We start from the raw sequence: 22,111 nt of genomic DNA, 5'->3' as shown, positions 1-22,111 counted from the left end.
TGGTGAGTATGATCTAACAAAATGTAAACACTTAAGACATTCTTTAGCCAGTGTAAAATCTGTTTAAGAATATAGAGGGCAGAAAGACCAAGAGGCGACTGTGGCTCAGTAGTAAGAGTAGTTGTCTTGCAATCAGAAGGTTGTGGGTTTGATTCCAGCTTCCTCCTGCCATATGTCAATGTGCCCCTGGGCAAGGCACTTAACCTCAAGTTGCCTACTGATCTGCATATCAGTGTATGAATGTGTGAGCGTTAGTGAGTGCAATTGGGTGAATGTGGCTCTAGTGTAAAGTGCTTTGAGTGGTCTGTATGACTGGAAAAGCGCTATATAAGTTCAGTCCATTTACCATTTATAAGAGAGAAAGGCAAAGGAAGAAAAAAGTCAGAACCCTCTTTTGACACAGAAGAAGCAAAAGAATAGAAAGAGAAAGAGAGAGAGAGGAGGAGGATTAAGGCAGTGGTGCCGGCCAGTCCCAAAGAGGTCATTCTGGCCTGCTCGGGTCACATTAAAGACCAGAAAACCCCCTAACCCGAATGAATGGACTGAGTTCAAGTGCAGGCACCCTTCCCAATAGGCCATACAGATTCACAAAGACACACATACACACATTTTGTGCCGGTGTCCAGTCATCATCACTTTTATGTGCTAACATGGGTTGTTGGTTGTCTTTCAGGGGGTAATAGGCTCCCTAACTGAATAAACTTGTTCTTTTCACCACACTCTGGCTCAGTGGGTTGCTGGTAGGTGCAGAGAAGAAGGAGATGTGGAGGCCACCATGTTAGCCTCAACACTAGATACAAAAACCTTTACATTTTAAAAAGAACCACTTGTTTCACACTTTTTTTCCTTTGATTTGCAGAATCATGGTGTTATGTAGTTTTTATGCCAAAGCTATCAACACATAAGTAACCTGACTCTGAGATATTAATTGTCTTGTTAGGGAAATGTAAAAAAAAAAAAACATGTGCCCATAGAGCACAAAATGGCAACTGGCCTGCACTTGTAAGCCCTTTATCAAGTCCCCAAAGACCCCAAAGGCTTTACACTACAATCAGTCATCCACCCATTCACGAACTGGCATTGTAGCCATAGCTGCTTGGGGTCAGACTGACAGAAGTGAGGCTGCCATATATCGGCTCTACCGAGACCAATGACCACTATTAGCAGGCAAGGTGGGTGAAGTGTCTTGCCCAAAGATACAACGACTGAGACGGACAGAGTGGGAGGCCCATTCGAATCGGCAACCCATCAGTTACAGGATGAACCCCTACCACCACTGCCACAGTCGGCCCAGAATTATTTTAAATTTTCTTCTTCGGTTCTCTTGGAATGAAATTGATTAAGTTGAATGGAAAAAAGGAGCAAGGAGGTTCTGGGTAACGGGCCTGTGTGATTTCACAATGTGCATCAGGGATTCTGGAATCAAAGGGGAGTGATGAACAATTTGCAACACTGACTTGAGCAATATGCATATATGTGTGGGGGATTTCCACTATATCTGTCATGATCCTTGGGTGTTAGGCATTGGTTCCTATTTATGGTTTTCATAATTGTTCATCGTGTTTCTTATTTTGCTATACTCACTGGTCATCGTTAGTTAGATGTTGTTTTCTTATTTATTACTTGTGCTTATGTTCTTAGTGTATTCTATGTGTACTCTGGTTTATTTCCCCTTAGGTTTACATTGGTCTTTCCTTTTTTTTAGTTAGTGTTCTGGAAATGTCTGTAAAGTTCCGCAGTGTCTTCCTTCATTTGCTTAGCCTTCCCTCTGCACTGCCACCTTTGCAATTAAGCCTATTCTACCCACTTGTGCCTGCCCATTACCTTGATCACCCTCATCTGTTTGTAATGCCCTTTCCTCTGTTTTCCCTTGTATATAAGCTCTCTGTTTCTGTTGTTGTTTGCAGGATTCTACTGTTGGCTGACCTGCTCCATGTCCATTGCTCCTCCTCATGAACCATGGTAGTTATTTCCCACCGAAGTCTCTTGTCTCTGGTTTTAACATGTAAGTTTGCCTTTAAATAAATAACATTTTTTCTCTACTTCACCTCTGGTTCTGTCTGAGCTTGGGTCCATTCCCAAACACACCATGAGAATATGTATTGGCCATGCAGACTGTCTAGATGCATTCAGTGTTTTAAAAGAACACTTGTTTTGAGTCATCCTCAACATGTTATTTGCATCAGATTCTGCTTTTCAGTTCATTTATCACATCTTCTAGACACTGGATGATTGTGGCTCAGTTCTAAGCATGCTTGCAGACTGCGCAGCTGCTTCTTTATATCATATCGCTACCTCACTCTCATTTGACAATCCCATACCATACCAACAGTTCATGTAATAGTCGTTATGGAATTGTGTCTGCCTCCCTGAAGTGAATCAGTGGGTAATACTGGTGGACCTCCATTCTGTGTTGGGAATGGGAGTTTGAAGATGCACCTTTCAAGTGAACAAGTACAGATCCTGGAAGGTTTGATTTAAAAGGGGCTACTACCTATTGACAAAACAAGCAGTTTTAAGATCAAATATCAAATGGATCTCTCATGAATAATGAGCAGTATGGCTGGTGGGAAATATAAAGACTGAACTGCAATATCTGCCACTTTGATACCCTTTATGAGAATTCTCTCTGAGAAGAAAAGATTTTGCACAATCTTGTAATTAATCAAACCGCTGCAAAGAAAGATTAGACTTATGCTTATTTTAATGTATATTTATATTTTATTTACAACCTGGGCAATAATTTTCAAGTTGCAAAGGACACTGCTCCAACACTGCTCTACAGAATCGTGTGTAGCTTCCATATTGTAAAAGGTGCAGTACGATCAAGGACTGACGTAGATGCATTAAAAAGGTGTATATGAATTTTGTGAGCATCTATGCACTAGCACTCGAAATATAGTCATTGAAATTATTAATGGTTTTGCTTTTGATAGTGTATTAAAACCTTGCAGTTGAGTTTAAATGCTGTTAACATTTACCTACATCTGTCTTTGCAAAAATCCAGATTTAAAGATCCTGATTTAAAAATGATCAATTCTGACTCTTATGGAACTGTTGTTTAATATAAACATGTCAGCAATTTTCACATAACTTAGGCGTCGTTTAGGTTCTCTTTCCCTGTTCTCATGACCCTTGACTTGCACACACACACACACACACACACTCACATCCACACATAAACAGTTGCTGTGTAGATAACCTCTGACCTATACATCTCATAACACCACATGCCTTGGGTCAGTTTTGAACAAACAACTCAAAGGTCATTCTTAATTATAATTGTACTGCACCTTTGTTTCACCAGACAGATAAGACATCAATAATAACTCTTTTCAGATTTTTGTTTGGCCAGTTTTCTTCTTTAAATTGCTGATGCCATCCAAACGTTTTGATTTCTGTTTGAATTTTTCACAGTAAAGACCTTTCACATTCTTTTAACTCACTTACCTCCTTCACTCTATGATTACACAACATAGTGTCACTGATTTTATGATTTCTTTTTAAGACTCCCATGGTCATCCACAGAATAACAATAAAGCCAGCCAAGTCCTGTGTAAATGTATGCTTGCACACATATGAATGGCTTTCTGAAACCTCTGGAAGGACAGTGATTACAGTGTAGCTCTGCCCTCTTTCACTGAACATATGTTTGGTTCTTGGACTGCACATTTTCTATAAGGTCTGAGGCATACCAGCAGTCAATTAGATTCAGTTCCCAGTTATGCTTAAGGTACTTCACATGTCACACCAATGTGGAGAGAAGGCATCTCCAGCATGGTTTCATAGTATTGTGTGAAAGGGGCAACTGAATACAAAAGTAAACATCTAGTCTCAAGGTTTTTTCATAGGCAATTGTGTTTCATTCTTTTGATCAGAATCAATCATCAACATACCTGTTGCAATAGCATCTTTAAGATTTAAAATACTCCTGGACCAGTGGTTTTTTGCTCATGTGCTGTACTCTCAAACCCTCAGTCAGTCACTGCAGAGGCTACTCAAACCGATCCAGGTCCACTGGAGGTTTCTTTCTGTTAAGAGGAAGTTCTCCTTTCCACTTTTGCTACATGAATGCTCAGTATGAGGAAATACTGCAGTTGACTGCAAGTTAAAGACTCAATGCAATCAATCGTCCACTGTTGTTACATGCTCATCCATGAGGAGTGAATGCTGCAAGTCTACATTGTTTAAGAACTTCAATCAAATTGGAATGATAGTAATTGACCTTTATTCTGTCTTTGTGATTGGACTAAATGGAGTATGAAATCCTGTAGTTTTTTTTTTTTTCAGAAAGTGCCTTGAGACTGTGAATTGGTGCTATATAAATCTGCTGAAGTAATCAAATTGATAGATTGTGCTAATAGATTTTGGATAATAAAATGACATTACAGTGAAAGTTATTTTGATGGCAGATCATATACCCGAAGCTGTGTTGCTGCAGTTTAGATAATTTCTTTTTTTTGTCTGTTTGGATAATTACATGCTTATACACATGTTGGACACATTTGTTACTTGATGAAGCTTGTGGCTGTAGGAGGTGCATGCACCTTACACTTATAGTGGATTATTAATCCAACCGGGTGCACAGGCAGCCACCGAGGAGCTACAGCAGACCCCAAGCTGCCCAGGGACACAGCCCTGGACCCGCCCACAGCATCTAAGCAAAGGCCTAACAAGATCCTCCCAATCTCTGAAAGATGACAGTGCAGCTATGATTAGACAATCCTTTTTAAAGTGTAAAATGTTACCACCCAGAGAATTTCAATGGGTCATTTCAATCTTTTGATCTTTTTGGTTTTGTGATCATTGTCCTGTTGCAAGACCCTGTTCAGGCCAGGTTTTAGCTGTGGGACAGATGACATTTGATAACATGGAAAAGAGATAAACTCATAATCATCTCAGGTTCTGTGGCTGCAAAACATGCCTAAATCATTAGCCTTCTACCACAATGCTTGACAGTTCGCATGAGGTATTTTGTGCTGAAAGACCATGTTTGGTTCTCATCAAACATGCTGCTCTGTGTTATGGCCAAATGTCCACAGATGTTTTGTTCAGACTTCTCCCTAAGTTTTATTGCCATGTTTTTTTTTTTTTTTAGAGAGGAGGCTTTTGCCTGGTACGCCTTTCAAACAAGCATTATTCCTTCTGTAATTTCCTCATTGTACTGTCATAAACTTTAAAGTGAATACAACTTGAGCCAGAGGTATAAATTACACATGGGTTAGTCCTGTTGTCTCACAGGAAGAAGGTCTTCAGAATAATTTTAAAGTAAAATTTGTACTCGTCAGTTTCATACAAATGATAATTCGTTATTGTGGCATCATTTCTCATGTACACTGATGGGACAATTAGTGCTTGAAGGGAGTTAGGCTTGATAATAAATACTATTTGTACCTGACTGCAATAATGCTCAGTGCAGATTCCAACATCTATGTGTACAGCATTTCCATTAAGAGCATGTTGGTGTATGCAAATTCAATGTCACACCTCAGACTAGTATCTTTGTAATATGGGAGACAAATGCAAAGCCTGACATTGTTTAAATCAAAATACTGAGAAACCAGACCCTCAAGAAAAAAGTAGAGACCTTTTAGTTAGTGTTATCTCATTTTAGTTTCAGTCCCACCTCACTTCTGCAGAAAATATTTTATCTGCAGTGAGCTTATCCAGCTGGGCAGGGACAACATGCGGGAGCAACCACAGATAACACACAGCTTCTACAGTTGGGCCAGAGGCGTGGTAATGAGTACAAAGATATTTTGTTCAACATCTCAACACTCATGCTGCTGCACGGCATGGGTGGGTTCATTACTGACAGCAGCCATGCTTGATAAAGTTTTGGTGCCAGTTATGTAAATACATGTACATGTGGCATCAATGTAGGACACTTCTGTTTTATCGTCAGTACTTTGAATGTCAGTTAAGTCTAAGCAGAAGAAAATTTTGTCAGTGATACTGGCAACTCTTTACTTGACTTCCTGTTCAGTTACTGATAAATGGAAAAGTTTCTCTATTTGCACAAACCATTACAAGAAAATATGGAATAATATATTTTAATATGACATTAGAGTATCATGGATTTTTGAGTTTTTGGTTTTGTGTTAAAGGCACAAACATAAGTAAAAGTGAAACTTCTGTTGAAAGCTGTTCATGTATTTCCTTATAGTGATTCCACTTAGTTTTTTCTTCATACTTGTTGAATCGACCAGAGTTACATGAGGCGAGTTGCAAAATGTAGTATAGTTTAGAACCTAAACTGAACTACCAGTTGAAAGGTAGCTGTACAAGTGTGGATATACATTAATTAGCTCTGTACATAAATATTTGTTCTGAGATGAGTTTAAAAGAATAATTCCAGTTTTTTATGTGAATTTCAGATCTAGACAAATATAATCAGTCAATAACACAAGATGGCTCTTTTAGATTATTTTCTAGTTTAGTTTCAGAATCAGCAGTTGATCAGAGTTGGGCCAAGATCAAAGTGAATTTCTGTCATATTAGAACAACTCCATCTCAAAACTCTTACAAGGGTTCATACCTTTGTAACATTCCAAACCTTTCAAACCTTTTTGGCAGAAAAAAAACTATTGTGCAAATGAAAAGAATGCTTATTTCTGTGTTTTCAATAATCTTGTTTTGAGGTATCTTTACGTGAGAAGGTCAAAGAGAAAATGTGAGTAAAACCTTTTGTGAATGACCAAACGTCAAAGCTCACATATCTCTCTGATTGGTTGACCTTTCAGCCAATGAGAGGATTACACTCTGTAACTCCATTCATGAAAATCGAGGCTGGAAGAGGAATGGAGTGGGGGAGCAGGTGAAGGAGCATGTGTGTGCTGCTCAGTGGTGGTTTCTCACTGTGTGTCACAGCATACACAATCACCACTTTTTCTCTTCAAGATCACTCTAAATGTAACAAAAGAGACTGCGTGCCTGACACTGCATTGTCCTTACCATTTCCTTCCCCAAGGAACTCATTTCAGAGTTACAGTGTTAATTCTGTTTCAAGTATATGCCACCTTAATGACAAACTCATATCATTTTTCACCAAAATCACGCAGTGGCCGCCAGAGTCAGTTCAGAAATAAGTTCTTGCTGTTGTCTAAAAATACTGTTTAAAAGGTTATGACATGTTCTTGCTTCAGGATCAAAAGATATTCTAAACTTTGAAAACTTTGATATTAGAACAATGGTTACCTCATACAGGACATCTTTGCATACAAATCATTGTGCAAATTCTCCATGCAAAAAATGAAATTGCTTGTCTTGCATGTCTGACATTATCCAATGTTAGCACAATAATTTTGATCAAAAAACAGTTTTCTTATTATTTTTACTTCAAAACTTAGGTATTACTGTTAGTTCATGAAGAAAGCTTAAAATTATATGTCAAATGTTTAGTTGTTGTTATGTGTGTTTTCAAAGAATTGCTTTATCTCAGCAGTGGAAGAGGATAATTAAACTGTAACCATGGATGTTTGTTTACTTTTATTCACTGCCAAGAAAACTAAAACAAATTAGCAATGACGTTATCTTTGCACCACAATCCTCTCCAACTGATTGCATGTTTATTACTGCCCATGTCTGGTCTGTCTGTTTATACACTGCTGCACTGGTGTAGACGCTTTTCTTTTCCTTTACTCTTTACTTCTGCTTTTTCCATTATTGTGCAGGGCGTTTCTCACAACCATCCGGTTCATAGTTTCTTGTCTCCCTCCACCATCATATGTGTTCTGTTTGTGAGTGATTGTGTGTGTTTCAGCTCTTACTCCTCCAGGATGCTTTGGTCTCAACAGTGTGTTATTGGTAATGGGCCAGAAGTGACTCATTGTCTCAGCCTCATATAGGCAGAAAGCCAGGCCTGCTTTGGTTTCCTGCTGATTGAGGATGTGGAATCTGTATGTGGACCAGATAATGGAATTGAACAGTTTCTCTCTGTTAGTCTCTAATACATATTTTTGTCATGTAGCACCTTAATTAATACACTCTGACCTTACCCCTCTACTAAGAGAAAGGGATTTCCACCGAAGCCTAGGTTTATTCCCGTCAGCCCACTGCCAGCTCAGCACATCCCAGAAAGCCAAAAGCTGCCAGCCAGGAACCCACCATGCCATGACATTGCCAAGCCCACAGACAAACAACACCTCACCAATAGGGGCAATATGGGAACAATCCCCACTAAACCCTTGCCAGGAACAAAGGACGGACACACCGTTCCCCCTGCACCCTCCCACCCCCGCACCCGGTGTATGCATGTGTGTTGCTTTTGGACTGAAATAGTGCTATGACCCTGCCCCAAAGCTCCATGTGTATCTAATGTATTGACATTTGTAGTCAGAACATTAGAGATGAGGACAATTAAAGCGAGGATCTTGCCTGCAAAGTCCATCAGCCCACATCCCAAGACTTTGATTTATTAGGATTACTGTCTCTAGAAGAGATGGGATGGCATTTCTGAGAAAGAGCAACATATCATCAGCATATACACTCAAAAAAAGAAAACTGGTTGTCAGTCTAACATGTAGCTTCTACTTGATAAAATCATGTTTTGTCAGTCAGTCATTTTCTACCACTTCTTCAATAGTGGGTCATGGGGAAGCTGATGCCTATCTCCAGCAGTCTATGGGCGGGAGGCAGGGTACACCCTGGACAGGTCGCCAGTCCATCACAGGGCAACACAGACACACACAGGACGAACAACCATGCAAACACTCATTCACACCTAAGGGCAACATTCATGTTTTTGGGCTGTGGGAGGAAGCTGGAGTACCTGGAGAGAACATGCAAACTCCAGAACTGCAGAAAGACCCCTGGCCAAGGGTTGAACCCAGAACCTTCTTGTTCTTTCAAATAAACAATTCAAATCCCTTTGACCTAATTTTATGGAAACTCAACTCAAAATATATAAGTTGTTCCAAAATAAAAAATGGAATTATCCAAAATATTACATTATTTCTCACACTATATTAATAAAACACAGCTTGAATGTAAATCATCTTCAATGTGTGTTTTGGCATGTTATTTGATTTTTCTAATAGGCATAAAATACTTTTATGGAAATTAGAAATTCAAGTTGACTAAAAAAAGAAATCTCCATTGAATAAAAGAAATGTGAGATTTTATTGTAAAGACATCACAAATTCATAAAGTCTTGCACAAATTATTAAGCATACTAGACATTTGTTTTCAAACTTCAACCCATTCTCTATATCCATTTCTTTTGTACAAGGTCACAGGGGAGCTGGTGCCTATATTTCCTGCAGTCTAAGGGTGAGAGGCGGGGTACACCCAGGACAGGTTGTCAGTCCAGAGCAACACAAAAAGACAACCATTCACATCTAAGGGCAACTTAGAGAGACCAACTAACTTAACAGTCATGTTTTGGGACTGTGAAGACGGAGTACCCGGAAAGAACATGAAACTTCCATGCAGAAAGTCCCCCGGCCAGGAGTCAAACCCAGGAACATCTTGCTGCAAGGCAACAGTGCTACCAACTGCGGCACCACACAACTCTTAGTTTGAAACTTCACTTTTCTCCTTTCTCACTTTTTTCCTTAAGTTGGGTTTTAAGTATATAAGAATACATTTTGGTCAGCATCATTCTAGATTGTGGAAGAGTTTGTCATGCTTATGTTGTCACATCAAACTGCTCAAACCTAATAATGAAACTTGACATGAATGTTTAAATTACATATTATTATGTGACATTTTCTTAGCCTCAAAGAATGCAAAACTTTGTTGAAGTCCAGATATTTATTCAGACTGGTTGTTACCAGTGATGTTTTGCAACTATAGATTATAATTAATTTATGATCATTGGGGTCCAACTTGGTTTACATTATGAAAATAAATGCCTTTTATCATGGCTGCTTTCTGAGTAGCCAATAGGTTAGCTTGGATCCCTGTCAGAAAATCAGATTTTGAATACTGACAAGTGGTCACATTTGTTTAAGCAAAATGCCAGCTTAGAGATAACTGTCGGGATTTTATGTATTTTATACGTCATATCATGTATTAGCAGCACCTGAGAGACGGCTTCACTGGCTGCAGCAGCAGCTCTCACTAATAGGCACAATGGAGTTGCATCAGATTAAATTAGCTTTGCACTACACACTAGAAAGAACACCCACACATCAATGTCACCTCCGCAAAGTCCAGGAAAGCTGACCCTTGAAAATCTACCACTGTGTCCGCATTGTAGCATGTCCTTATATAGTCAAGTCAAGTCAGGTGACCACTACAACACATGAGCCACTACCAGGCATTGATGCAGTCTAGCGCCTTTCTACTGGAACACGAAGGTAGACTTCCAAATAAGCTAGTCGCATCAGAATTGAATTTTCACCTCCACCTGATTATAAGATCTAAATACTGACACCAAATGTACAGCTTGTCGCTACATAAACATGTAATTATTAAACAAAAGAATTAAGCGAGATGTAAATAAGTCCCAAACATGAGCCCAAATACTCTTTTTAGAGTGCATAAAGAAACAAGTGGAAAAAAACATTACTAGGCTATCCTAAATGTTTAGTTAGTGTCAACCCTATTTAATTAGTTTTAGTTAATGTACATATTGTTTTAAACGCTCTGAGCAGTAAAATACAGCATTTTTTGAAGTGCTCATTGCCGGACCATCCAGGACCACGTGAATGCAACATCATTTGGTGCACTTGTTTCAAATGGAGAGAGACGTGTTGGGGACAGAGTTGTAATGGAAAAGACCCAACAACATGACATGTGTGTTTATCATTGGTTCAGGACACAGACGAGTTTGTCCTCCACACATGAGAACTTTGTTCTTTTTTCCTGGTTTCCGTGAGTTATTGATGTCAGGTCATTGATTGCCAGGCTTGTATTTTATATTTTAGATTCCTCAAAGTAGCCACCCTTCGCTTTGATGACTGAAATATTAACATTTGACCTTCTCTGAATGCACCTCTAGAAAGTTAAGACTCTTTGGGAAACCATTCAGGTGACCATATCTCATAAAGCTCATGGAGATAATGTAAAGAGTGCAGAGCAACACGTAAGACAAAACAGCTACACTCTAAGCAAAGGGTGGCTGTTTTGAAGAATCTGAAATATAACAGATTCTCAGTTATTTCACACGTTTTTGTTTACTACATAATTCCATATGTGTTACTGTGTGTTTTTAAAGTTCTCGATGGCATGGCACCTTCTTATCTATCTTACCATTTACAAGCACATCATCCAGTCAGAGTCCTTCAGTCTGCTGACCACCATCTTCTGGAAATCCCCATGTCAAAGTCCTGTGGAGTAACCATTCATTTGCTGCAGCTGGTCCAAATTTGTGGAACTCCTTACCTTCTGAATTGGGGATTTTAGTAAAGTTGACAAATCGTTTTCATTTGTCTCTATTCTTGTTTGTGTTTTTATTCTTGAACTAATGGAAAGCACTTTGGCTCAGTATTGACTGTTGTAATGAGCTATACAAATAAAATTTGATTAATTCATTCATTCACAGTTTTGATGCCTTTTGTGAGAATCTACAGTATGTACCACACAAATAGTCATGAAAATAAAGAAAACAATAAAATAGGAAAGTGTATAATTTGACTGGTAGTGTATTTTTCAAATGTGCTTAAGAATTATCTCTCCTCACATATATGGCAACTAGATTATTTGAATTCAATTTTGGAGCAAAATGTTCCAAGTTAATACAAAACTGAATATCCTTTCTCCCATCACCCTTGATAGAAGAAAGCAGCTCAAACATAAGTTACTTCTCTGGCAAATGATCAGTTATGTGCTTCAGCAGCAGATGATTTCACTGTAGATCATCTTTGTGCACGCAGACAGCTTAGATGTATTTGATATTTTGTTTATTATGTCTCCATTCTAATAGGTTCTACAACATATATGACATTTAAACAGCTTTAATATGGACATGGTAACTCCATTAAAACATTAGACTAACCAAAATGTATTGCAGTGCAGTAGCTGATCCTTTTTTATCTGTTACCTAAACAAATATTTCAATTAACTGTACTTAAATTGAATTGTTTTATTCTGAATTGTTTAATTTACTAAACTTAAATGGTTCAAGGCAATCCGTTTCCTCAGATTCTTTGAGTTCAATTAACTTTTTAGGTTTTACAGTGTTGTATTCAGATAAGTTCATATTTCAACTGCTTTAACAGCAATGAGAAGATGCAATACGAAGCTACTTTGAGCAATAGCTTCAATATCTGTCATAACTGATGAGATGGGGGCTCCATTGCTGCCCATAAAAAGTAAAATCTCCATCTGTGTCAAAACACCACTCATATGGGGGGAGCAGAGGCCTAGTGGTTAGAGAGCAGGGTATTCGTGACCTGAAAGACACAGGTACCCTGGTTTGAATCTCAGAGCCTGCCACTCTGGGTCCCTGAGCCACACAATGTCAGCCCACTGCTCCCTAAGGGATGGGTTAAATGCAAAGGACAATTTCTCCAGGGAGAGTTCAATAAAGTATAAATTTATGAAAATGTATTAATTTATTTATATGAACAGTATTATTACGCTTCAGACAACAACTATACCCAAGAGGTAAGAGAATTTATTTAATTTGTCATCCAAATTCAGAATTTGGCAGAAAAATTAACATAATTAAACTGTGTAGCACAATTTGCTACACTATAGAAACATTCCAACATTTGTGCTAATAGCAACAGTAGTTTTGAATGGATGTCAAGGGGGCAAATTTTACAAGAAAAAGCGTTGGTACAGTTTGATGGCACAGAGGTCAGATAAACTCTTTGAGAGGCATGTTAGTCTTGTTACTATATCTGACTGAAGTGGAGGTATGGAGGTAGATTAGAAAAAAACAATATTGGACAGTCCTGGGATCTGGTCCTTTAAAGTCTTTGTTAATTTAATGGAAAAAGGTTTGTAGAGCATTTGAAAGGGTGAAGGGGCTTGGCCTCAACCTACCCTCCTCCTCATCCACTCTGTCCAAGCTACCCAAGCCTGCGTGACCTCCAAACTAAACTATCAGAATGTCCCAAACAGCCATGGGGGGGCTATTGTTCTTCAAAGTAGGTCAAAGCCTGTTGCTATCACAATCCATTTGGACTGATTTGAGAACAGTGGGGCTGTAGACGGCGAGACACTGGCTACAAGGCCGATCACACTGGTGATATAAGCTGATGGAACAGGAACTAATGACGATATTCATTCAATTTCATCAGCCCTTTTCTCATTCTCCTCACAAAACTTGTTCTGTCTCTGTACGCTCCTTGACATTGTTCTTCCCACCACCCCCTCTCCTTACCCTGGCGCTTTTTCTTCTCCCCTCCTTTTCTATAGTGTAATTAGTCAGGTGGAACATATGGGGCATCATATCACATAACCCAACAGCAGCTGCAGCTAGAACCACGAAAATTTAAATCCACACTTGTTTGGCACAGGAGCCTAAAGCATTTAGCTATGTCGTGGCAAACTTTATGTATTCCATGTGTACAGAAGAAAAGCGAAGAACAATGCCTTGCTAGTGCTGGCCTCTTCCTTTCTTTACTGGGTGCCACTAACACAGACTCCTGCTTCTCCACTTCATGTGGTATTAGTTTATACACTTTGAATTCATAATAGTTCTTAAGTGATTTAACATTTAGATCCCTTTGAAACAGTACCCCAGTGCCATTTGTTTCACGTAGTGCTGGTCATAAAATTAAAAACAAATTGTGTTGATATAAAGTAATGACCCTATTTTAGCCAGTTAAAAAATACATAATATTTATTACTGGCATGGTGAATATTTGTGTGTATGTAAGATTCTCTGTGCTTTAATCTTTACAAAAATGACTTGCATACCTGCATAAAAAAGGGGTGATGTCATATATAGTATGCTGTGTTGTAGCATTGAAAATGGATGCTACACCTGTCAGAACAGGCAGTAGACAGTTTCAAGCTAACTAAACGCTGAGCTGATTATTTTATTGTTTCAATGCAGTTCAGTTTTATTTATATAGCACCAATTCACAACACATATCATCTCAAGGCACTTTACAAAGTCAGTTCAATCAAATCATACAGACTTCAAGTCAGGTACATACATTCCAATTAATCCTAACTATCAAACAGTGCACTCAGATTCAGTTATTTGTTTAAATTGGTCAAAAGTTTTTTTTCTCTAAGGAAACCCAGCAGATTGCATCCAGTCAGTGACTTGTAGCATTCAGTCCTCCTGAATGAGCTTGTAGAGACAGTGGACAGTCACTGCCGTTGACTTTGCAGCAATCCCTCATACTGAGCATGCATGTAGCGACAGTGGAGAGGAAAAACTCCCTTTTAACAGGAGGAAACCTCCAGCAGAACCAGGCTCAGTGTGAGCGGCCATCTGCCACGACTGACTGGGGGTTTGAGAGAACAGAGCAGAGACACAAAAAGAACACAGAAGCACTGATCCAGGAGTACTTTCTATGGGAAAGAAAACTACAAGATTTATGAAACACAAAAACTGCTGAGTATGAACAATGAGGTATTGAAGAAAAGATGCACTATAATATAACAAAAGGATATAGTGCTTTATACTGCTACGAATAATAAGGCTATTTTTTATTTTTATGGCATTGTATAAAAACAGATCTCTTTCACTGACCTCAAGGATCTTTACTGTCTGGTCTTTAGAAGTGGTGAAAATACAGCTCTTCTGTACACACGTCCCACAGCACTCATCTGTAGTAGTCTGATATTCAAAACCCTGCAGACAGTTAGGATCAGGACAACCAAACAGAGGACATCAGACTCTGACTCCATGGGCCAATAGTGCGGAAATGCATCTGCTAAATGTTTGGTCCCTTTTTATTAATTACATTTTTCTGATACAGTTTTAGTTAATGGATTAAAACCCTAGGTTTAAATTTAGATTCCAGGTAGGTTATAGTTACTGCAAAGTTTGTTTTCCAGACTTAAATGACCTTTGACATTTTAACTTACTCATTGTTTTTCAACAGTATTAGGTTTTTATGTGTTAAAAAAAATATTTGTTCTCATTCAGTGAAAATAATGCTTTATTGTTGGCATGAATGAGAAAGGCAGCTCTCTTGGATGCAGTCTGGTGCTTTTGTTTACAGTCACCAACTGCGAAGCTTTTTGAATGAATACCTATGTTTTGTCCTCTATGGTAACCTGTATTAGCCTAGTTGGAGGGGTCATTTGTGACTAATGAACTACAATAATGTGTGTAATAGTATTCTGAGGGATGTCTGGATGAATCGTCTTACTTCAGAGCAGCTTGTGTTATAAACAACTGGTGTGCATGTGATGATGTTGAGTTTGGTGGTGAGGTTTCTTTTGGGTCCACAGTAACACTCCTGGCAGGGTACAGGATTAAAAGACTCATCCTGCACAGTTACACTGGTATCTTCTCCTGTTTTGGGTGATGCTTTGGCTCCTGATGGTTCTTCCAGTGGAGTATTCCAGTAGTATTTTCTATAGGAAAGTATAGTGAAACATTATTGGTTATAGCCTATTTACTGGCTTCATCTAGGAGAGAAAGACAGCTAAAGTAGATGAACTCTGAGCCAGTTTTCAAGTCTGTAGTATGAAAGAGAGCACAGAGTTAATCACAGTAGAAGCTCAGCCAGTAGGCATGTCTAGGACAAACAGGGTTAAACACTGAAAGACGGGGCCAAGTGTATCATCTACTATATAAGTCGAACATTAAGTTGTTGGCAGCAGCAGCTCAGCCGATGCCCCCCTCCAGGAAGGTGCCACAGCTAAACACAGAGTCAGGCCAGGCATAGCTTCTAGAAAGAGAAAAAACAGAGAACATAGAGTTAAAAGCTGAAATAACAGCAAATAATGTAAAATTGGAGAGTAGTATGAGAATGTAGCAGAGAGAGTGAAAGTGGTCATTATGTCCTCCAGCAGCCTAAGCCGATAGCAACATAACTACAGATATAGAGTGGCTTAGGCTATCCTGAGCTAACTATAAGCTTTATCAAAAAGGAAGGTTTTAAGCCTAGCCTTAAAAGTAGACAGGGTGTCTGCCTCACAGACTAAAACTGGGAGCTGGTTCCACAGGAGAGGAGCCTGATAACTAAAGGATCTGCCTCCCATTCTACTTCTAGAGACTCTAGGAACCACCAGTAAGCCTGCAGTCTGAGAACGAAGTGCTCTGTTAGGAATGTATGGAACAATCAGATCTCTGATGTATGATGGAGGTAGATCATTAAGGGCTTTATATGTGAGAAGGAGAATAACAGACTGAATAATAAACTGAATCTGACAGCATTATTTGATAGTTAGGATTAATTGGAATGTGTGTACCTGATTTGAAATCTGTATGATTCAAGTGAATTGACTTTGTAAAGTGCCCTGAGATGACCTGTGTTGTAAATTGGTGCTATAAAAATAAAATAGAAGAAAACCATTGTTAAAAGAAAACCATAAGAAGTACCGTTTGCAGTTTGCCAGAAGCCATGTTGGGGACACAGCAAGCATGTGGAAGAAGGTGCCTTAGTAAGACGAGACCAAAATTGAGCTTTTTGGCCAAAATGCCAAACGCTATGTGTGGCAGAGAACTAACACGACGCATCATTCTAAACACACCATCCCCACTGTCAAATCTGGTTAAATGCTCTGGGGGTGCTTCTCTTCAGGAGGGATAGGGAAGGAGGTCAGAGTTGATGGGAAGATGGATGGAGCCAAATACAGGGCAATCTTGGAAGAAACTGCAAAAGACTTGTGACTGGGGCAGAGATTCACCTTCCAGCAGGACAACGAACCTAAACATAAAGCCGGGACTTCAATGGAATGGTTTAAAATAAAACATATTCATGTGTCAGAATGGCCCTGTTATGATTTGTTTTAAGGTAGGACCCAAGTCCAGAATTGAGTGGAGTGATGATTTAACAGATTTAATTGAGAAATACACTTACAATGGACCAGGTACAGGAACTCAGGCAGGTGAAAAGCAACATCAACAGGTAGGAAGCAGGCACAGAAAAATCCAGGCAACAGACAAGTGAGAACAATACAAACCAGAGAGTTTAGAAACTGAAGGAAGTGAAGTGAGAACCAATGAACTGGGAGAGAAGCTAATCAGGAGCAATATGGCACAGGTGTGGACCAGGGCTACAGCGAGACAGAGGGAGTGACTAATTAACACAAATGAGCAAGTAGAGCATGGAGGTGACCAGAATACAGGAAAACAATGACTAGACTAAGAACATAAAGAAGAACCAGATCTATCAGAATATGAGTAAAAGTATCTAACACCAAAGCACAGAAAAACAACAAAACTAACCAGAAGGAATCTAAAGAACCAGAAATGAACAGAAAAGCACCTGGGTGAGCAAAAAGTAAACAAACCTAACAGACAGATCCTGACAGGCCCAGTCAAGGTCCAGATCTAAACCCATTCGAGAATCATTGACAAAATCTGACAACATCTGTTCACAAACGCTCTCCATCTAATCTGACTGTTAAGGATGTTTTACAAAGAATAGGCAAAAATTTCACTGGAAAAGCAAAGCTGATAGAAACATACCCTTAAAGACTTGCAGCTGTAGTTACAGCAAAAGGTGGTTCCACAATGTATACATTGACTCAAGGGGGGTGAATACTTTTGCACAATGCCCTTTTCAGTTTTTTATTCATAAAAAAAAAGAAATTATGTATAATTTTTGTTCCATTTCACAATTGTATACCACTTTGTGTTGGTCTTTCAAATACAACTCCAATTAAAGCTGCAAGCAGCGTTGAAGGCCCTTGCACCTGAGCGCAACTCGGCCTGTGCAGCGACCGCGGGAGCCTGGCATCACCAGCTGCGCATGACCGGTGAGGCTGCCATTAGGTTCAACACATTGCCACTAGGACACTAGGAGGGACTGTGAGCAACATGTCATGTGATCTTCGGTAGTGCAGAGTTCTCATCTGGCGAGATGCATTTAAAATTTGGGGGAAATCCCGACCTTCCAGATGGAGTTTTTTATTAGTGGGCGGAGCTGAAATGATGTCATGAACTGACTGTGGCAACATGTTCAGCATTGATCCCTGATGATGTATACTACATTTCAAGTGGATTTGATGATGTATGAGGGAGATAGAGCACTTGAAATGTCCTAGGGGGCGCTGTTGATCCAAATTTCCATGTAATCCAATAGAGCTGTTTGGGGGCTGACAAAGATCAACCATATTCAGTTTGGAGTGAATTGGACCATGCATGTGTAATTTAGAGCCAAACGTATGGCTGTGGCGTGACATCAGAATTCGCCACGCCGTCATAGCCACACCCTCCAGCCAAGCCAGTCAGTACTAGACAAAAATTTAGACGATCATGTTATCTGTCACTTGGGACAGTTTCATGTTGATTAGGTGGAGGCGATCAAACATGGACCACACTAAGTGAAACATTAAACTTCCTGTTCTCAGGGGGCGGGGCTTCGATGATGTCAGCATCTGATCAATGAATATTGTTCAGGCCTAGAGGCAGATCAATCCCAGTAGGTTTCATGTGTCTGTGACTTTCATTGTAGGAGCTATATCAATTTCGTCTTTTATGGCGAGAAGTCATATCTTGATGCGTGGTCACGCCCACATGCTTTGATATATCAAAAAGCTTTAGATAACTTTTGATCCCCAGTGCATTAAGAGTATACTGAGTGATTTTCAAGTCTCCAAGTCAAAAGCTGTATAAGGAGTTCGCTCAGATATGCAGGCTAGAAACGACCAAAACAGGGTCAAAATGGCAAATTCAATCCACAATGGCCGACTTCCTGTTGGGTTTGGACCAATTCGCCAAGAGACTTTTTGTAGGTCCTGACAAGTTACATATGTGTACCAAATTTCAGATTTGTCGGTCAAAGCATGGCTTGGGCTGATTTTTTGAAATTTTCTAGGGGGCGCTGTGGACAAATTAGGCCACGCCCACCAAATATGTCATCAGATCTCTATTGGAGAGTGGACTAGGACTAATCACATTAAATTTGGTACAGTTCAGATGATGTATGTGGAAATTAAAGACAAACGTATGGCCATGGTGTGACGTCAAACTTCGCCGTGCCATCACGGCCACACCCTTTTATAAAAAGTCACTGTGCTTCAAATGAAGTTAGACCCACTAGTTATCTGTCTTCTGACACAGTTTCAAGTTGAATGGGTCAAGAAGGTCAGAGAGGCACCTTTCTAAGTGAAAAAAGTGACTTCCTGTTCTCAGGGAACGTGGCTTTGATGATGTCATCATTTGACCAGACAGGATTGTTGGTGACCTGAGAAGGTTCAATAATACCATGTTTGATGTATTTCACCTAATTTATGTGAAAGTTATTGCTGTTTGAAATTTGTGGCGAGAAGGCTAACTTTGAGGCCTGTTCCCGCCCCTTCAGCATGCTCAAAAACTCAGAATTTTGATAACTTGTAATCCCCCATGCCTTAACTACATACTGACCAAATATGAAGCCGGTAGCTCAACATCCCTAGGAGGAGTTCGTTAAAGTTCGACATGTATGAAAAGTGAAAAACGTCCAAAAATGACCATTTGACCAAAAATGGCTGACTTCCTGTTGGTTTTAGGCCATACCCCCAAAATACTTTTTTTCATGATTTGGGGAGATCTAGCTATGTACCAAATTTCAGCTCTCTAGGACTTACCAGTTGGCCTATCTCACTTTAGGGGGGCGCTATAGAGCCGTTTGGCCACGCCCATTTTCAGTTCCATTAAAAACCTTAAATTTCACTAGGGGGACAATTTTGGGTAAAGTTTGGTGAGTGTTTGAGTATGTTAAAGCTGCAAAAAAGGCAATTCATTTGTCGCCTGAATAATAAATGGAGCAATTACAATAGGCCCTTGCAGGCCTACCTGTTGCAGGCCTACCTGCTAGGCCCTTGCAGGCCTACCTGCTCGGGCCTAATAAAATATATTTTTGTTTGTGGTATTAATGTGACAATATGTGGAAAAGTTCAAGGGGTTTGAAAACTTTTACAAGCCATTGTATGTAAGCCAGTTCAGAGAGCACTGGTTTGTGAGACACTACAATGGATAGAAATCTGAGAGGAGGAATTTGTGTGAGAGGTAGTCAGCGAAGACAAAGAACAGTAATATTTGATGAAATTAGAGCTACCCTGATTGACCATGTTCTTGTCCATGGTATGAGCGTGAAGGAGGGTACAAATGGTACAACCAAACATCAGCAGATTCACTTTATCCACTATAATCCAAAGAATTCGAGAAGAGAACAAGTAATTGCCTTTTTGACATTATAGCATGTAAATGTTGACAACAATTACTGTATGACTATACTATATACCACAGTATACTTTAAGTAAATATATGTTTCAGTACCTCCCTGTGCCATTGTACTGTAGTATTGTAATGGAGGGTTAGTCTAACTGTTTGTAGGCCTAGTATTTAATGTATATTTTTGTAACTGCATGTTCTCTTTTTTTAGAATTGAAAGACTGCCCAATGGGGGTGGGAGGACAGGTACAGTACACACCAAAAGTTTGGACACACCTTCTCATTCAAGGAGTTGTCTTTATTTTCATGACTATGAATATTGTAGCTTCACACTGAAGGCATCAAAACTATGAATTAAAACGTGGAATTATATACTGAACAAAAAAGTGTGAAACAACTGAAAATATGTCTTATATTCTAGCCACCTTTTGCTTTGATTACTGCTCTGCACACTCTTGGCATTATGTTGATGAGCTTCAAGAGGTAGTCACCTGAAATGGTTTTCACTTCACAGGTGTGCCCTGTCAGGTTTAGTGGAATTTCAAGCCTTATAAATGGGGTTGGGACCATAAGTTGTGTTGTGCAGGAGGTGGATACAGTACACAACTGATAGTCCTACTGAATAGACTGTTATAATTTGTATTATGGCAAGAAAAAAGCAGCTAAATAAAGAAAAACGAGTGGCCATCATTACTTTAAGAAATGAAGGTCCGCCAGTCCGAACAATTGGGAAAACTTTGAAAGTGTCCCCAAGAGCAGTTGCAAAAACCATCAAGCGCTACAAAGAAACTGGCTCGCATGAGGACCGCCCAAGGAAAGGAAAACCAAGAGTCACCTCTGCTGCAGACGATAAGTTCATCCGAGTCACCAGCCTCAGAAATCGCAGGTCAAGAGCAGCTCAGATTAGAGAACAGGTCAATGCTACACAGAGTTCTAGCAGCAGACACATCTCTAGAACAACTGTTTAGAGGAGACTGTGTGAATCAGGCCTTCATGATAAAATAGCTGCTAAGAAACTACTGCTGAGGACAGGCAACAAGCAGAAGAGACTTGTTTGGGCTAAAGAACACAAGGAATGGACATTAGACCAGTGGAAATCTGTGCTTTGGTCTGATGAGTCCAAGTTTGAGATCTTTGGTTCCAACCACTGTGTCTTTGTGTGGCGCAGAAGAGGTGAACGGATGGACTCTACATGCCTGGTTCCTACCGTGAAACATGGAGGAGGAGGTGTAATGGTGTGGGGGTGCTTTGCTGGTGACACTGTTGGGGATTTATTCAAAATTGAAGGCATACTGAACCAGCAAGGCTACCACAGCATCTAGCAGCGGCATGCTATTCCATCCGGTTTGCGTTTAGTTGGACCATCATTTATTTTTCAACAGGACAATGACCTCAAACACACCTCCAGGCTATGTAAGGGCTATTTGACCAAGAAGGAGAGTGATGGGGTGCTGCGCCAGATAACCTGGCCTTCCACAGTCACCGGACCTGAACCCAATCAAGATGGTTTGGGGTGAGCTGGATGGCAGAGTGAAGGCAAAAGGGCCAACAAGTGCTAAGCATCTCTGGGAACTCCTTCAAGACTGTTGGAAAACCATTTCAGGTGACTACCTCTTGAAGCTCAGCAACAGAATGCCAAGAGTGTGCGGAGCAGTAATCAAAGCAAATAATGGCTACTTTGAAGAACCTAGAATATAAGACATATTTTCAGTTGTTTCACACTTTTTTGTTCAGTGTATAATTCCACGTGTCATTTCATAGTTTTGATGCATTCAGTGTGAAGCTACAATATTCATAGTCATGAAAATAAAGAAAACTCTTTGAATGAGAAGGTGTGTCCAAACGTTTGGTGTGTACTGTATGTTCTCCCCACACCAAGAGACCCTAATTGTCAATATGGTCCCTGAGAACAACACCATAACAGTA

The 22,111-nt window shown here is 39.7% G+C and overlaps 1 long non-coding RNA gene across 1 annotated transcript in view; it reads right to left on the bottom strand.

Annotated features, from left to right (window-relative positions):
* Positions 1-14,320: 14,320 nt before the first annotated feature.
* The window catches only part of LOC124867400, a 42,071-nt gene continuing 34,280 nt past the window's right edge, over positions 14,321-22,111 (bottom strand). Inside the window, exons 3-4 of the long non-coding RNA XR_007038040.1 lie at positions 15,228-15,435; positions 14,321-14,704 (exon numbers count right to left, since the gene is read on the bottom strand). This is a non-coding gene — a long non-coding RNA (uncharacterized LOC124867400). The remainder of the gene's footprint in view (positions 14,705-15,227; positions 15,436-22,111) is intronic.

This window comes from Girardinichthys multiradiatus, chromosome 4 (assembly GCF_021462225.1).
Source record: "Girardinichthys multiradiatus isolate DD_20200921_A chromosome 4, DD_fGirMul_XY1, whole genome shotgun sequence".
Lineage (NCBI taxonomy): Eukaryota > Metazoa > Chordata > Actinopteri > Cyprinodontiformes > Goodeidae > Girardinichthys > Girardinichthys multiradiatus.
Note: the sequence above shows the minus strand (reverse complement) of the source record. Positions and strands in the feature narration are given on the sequence as shown.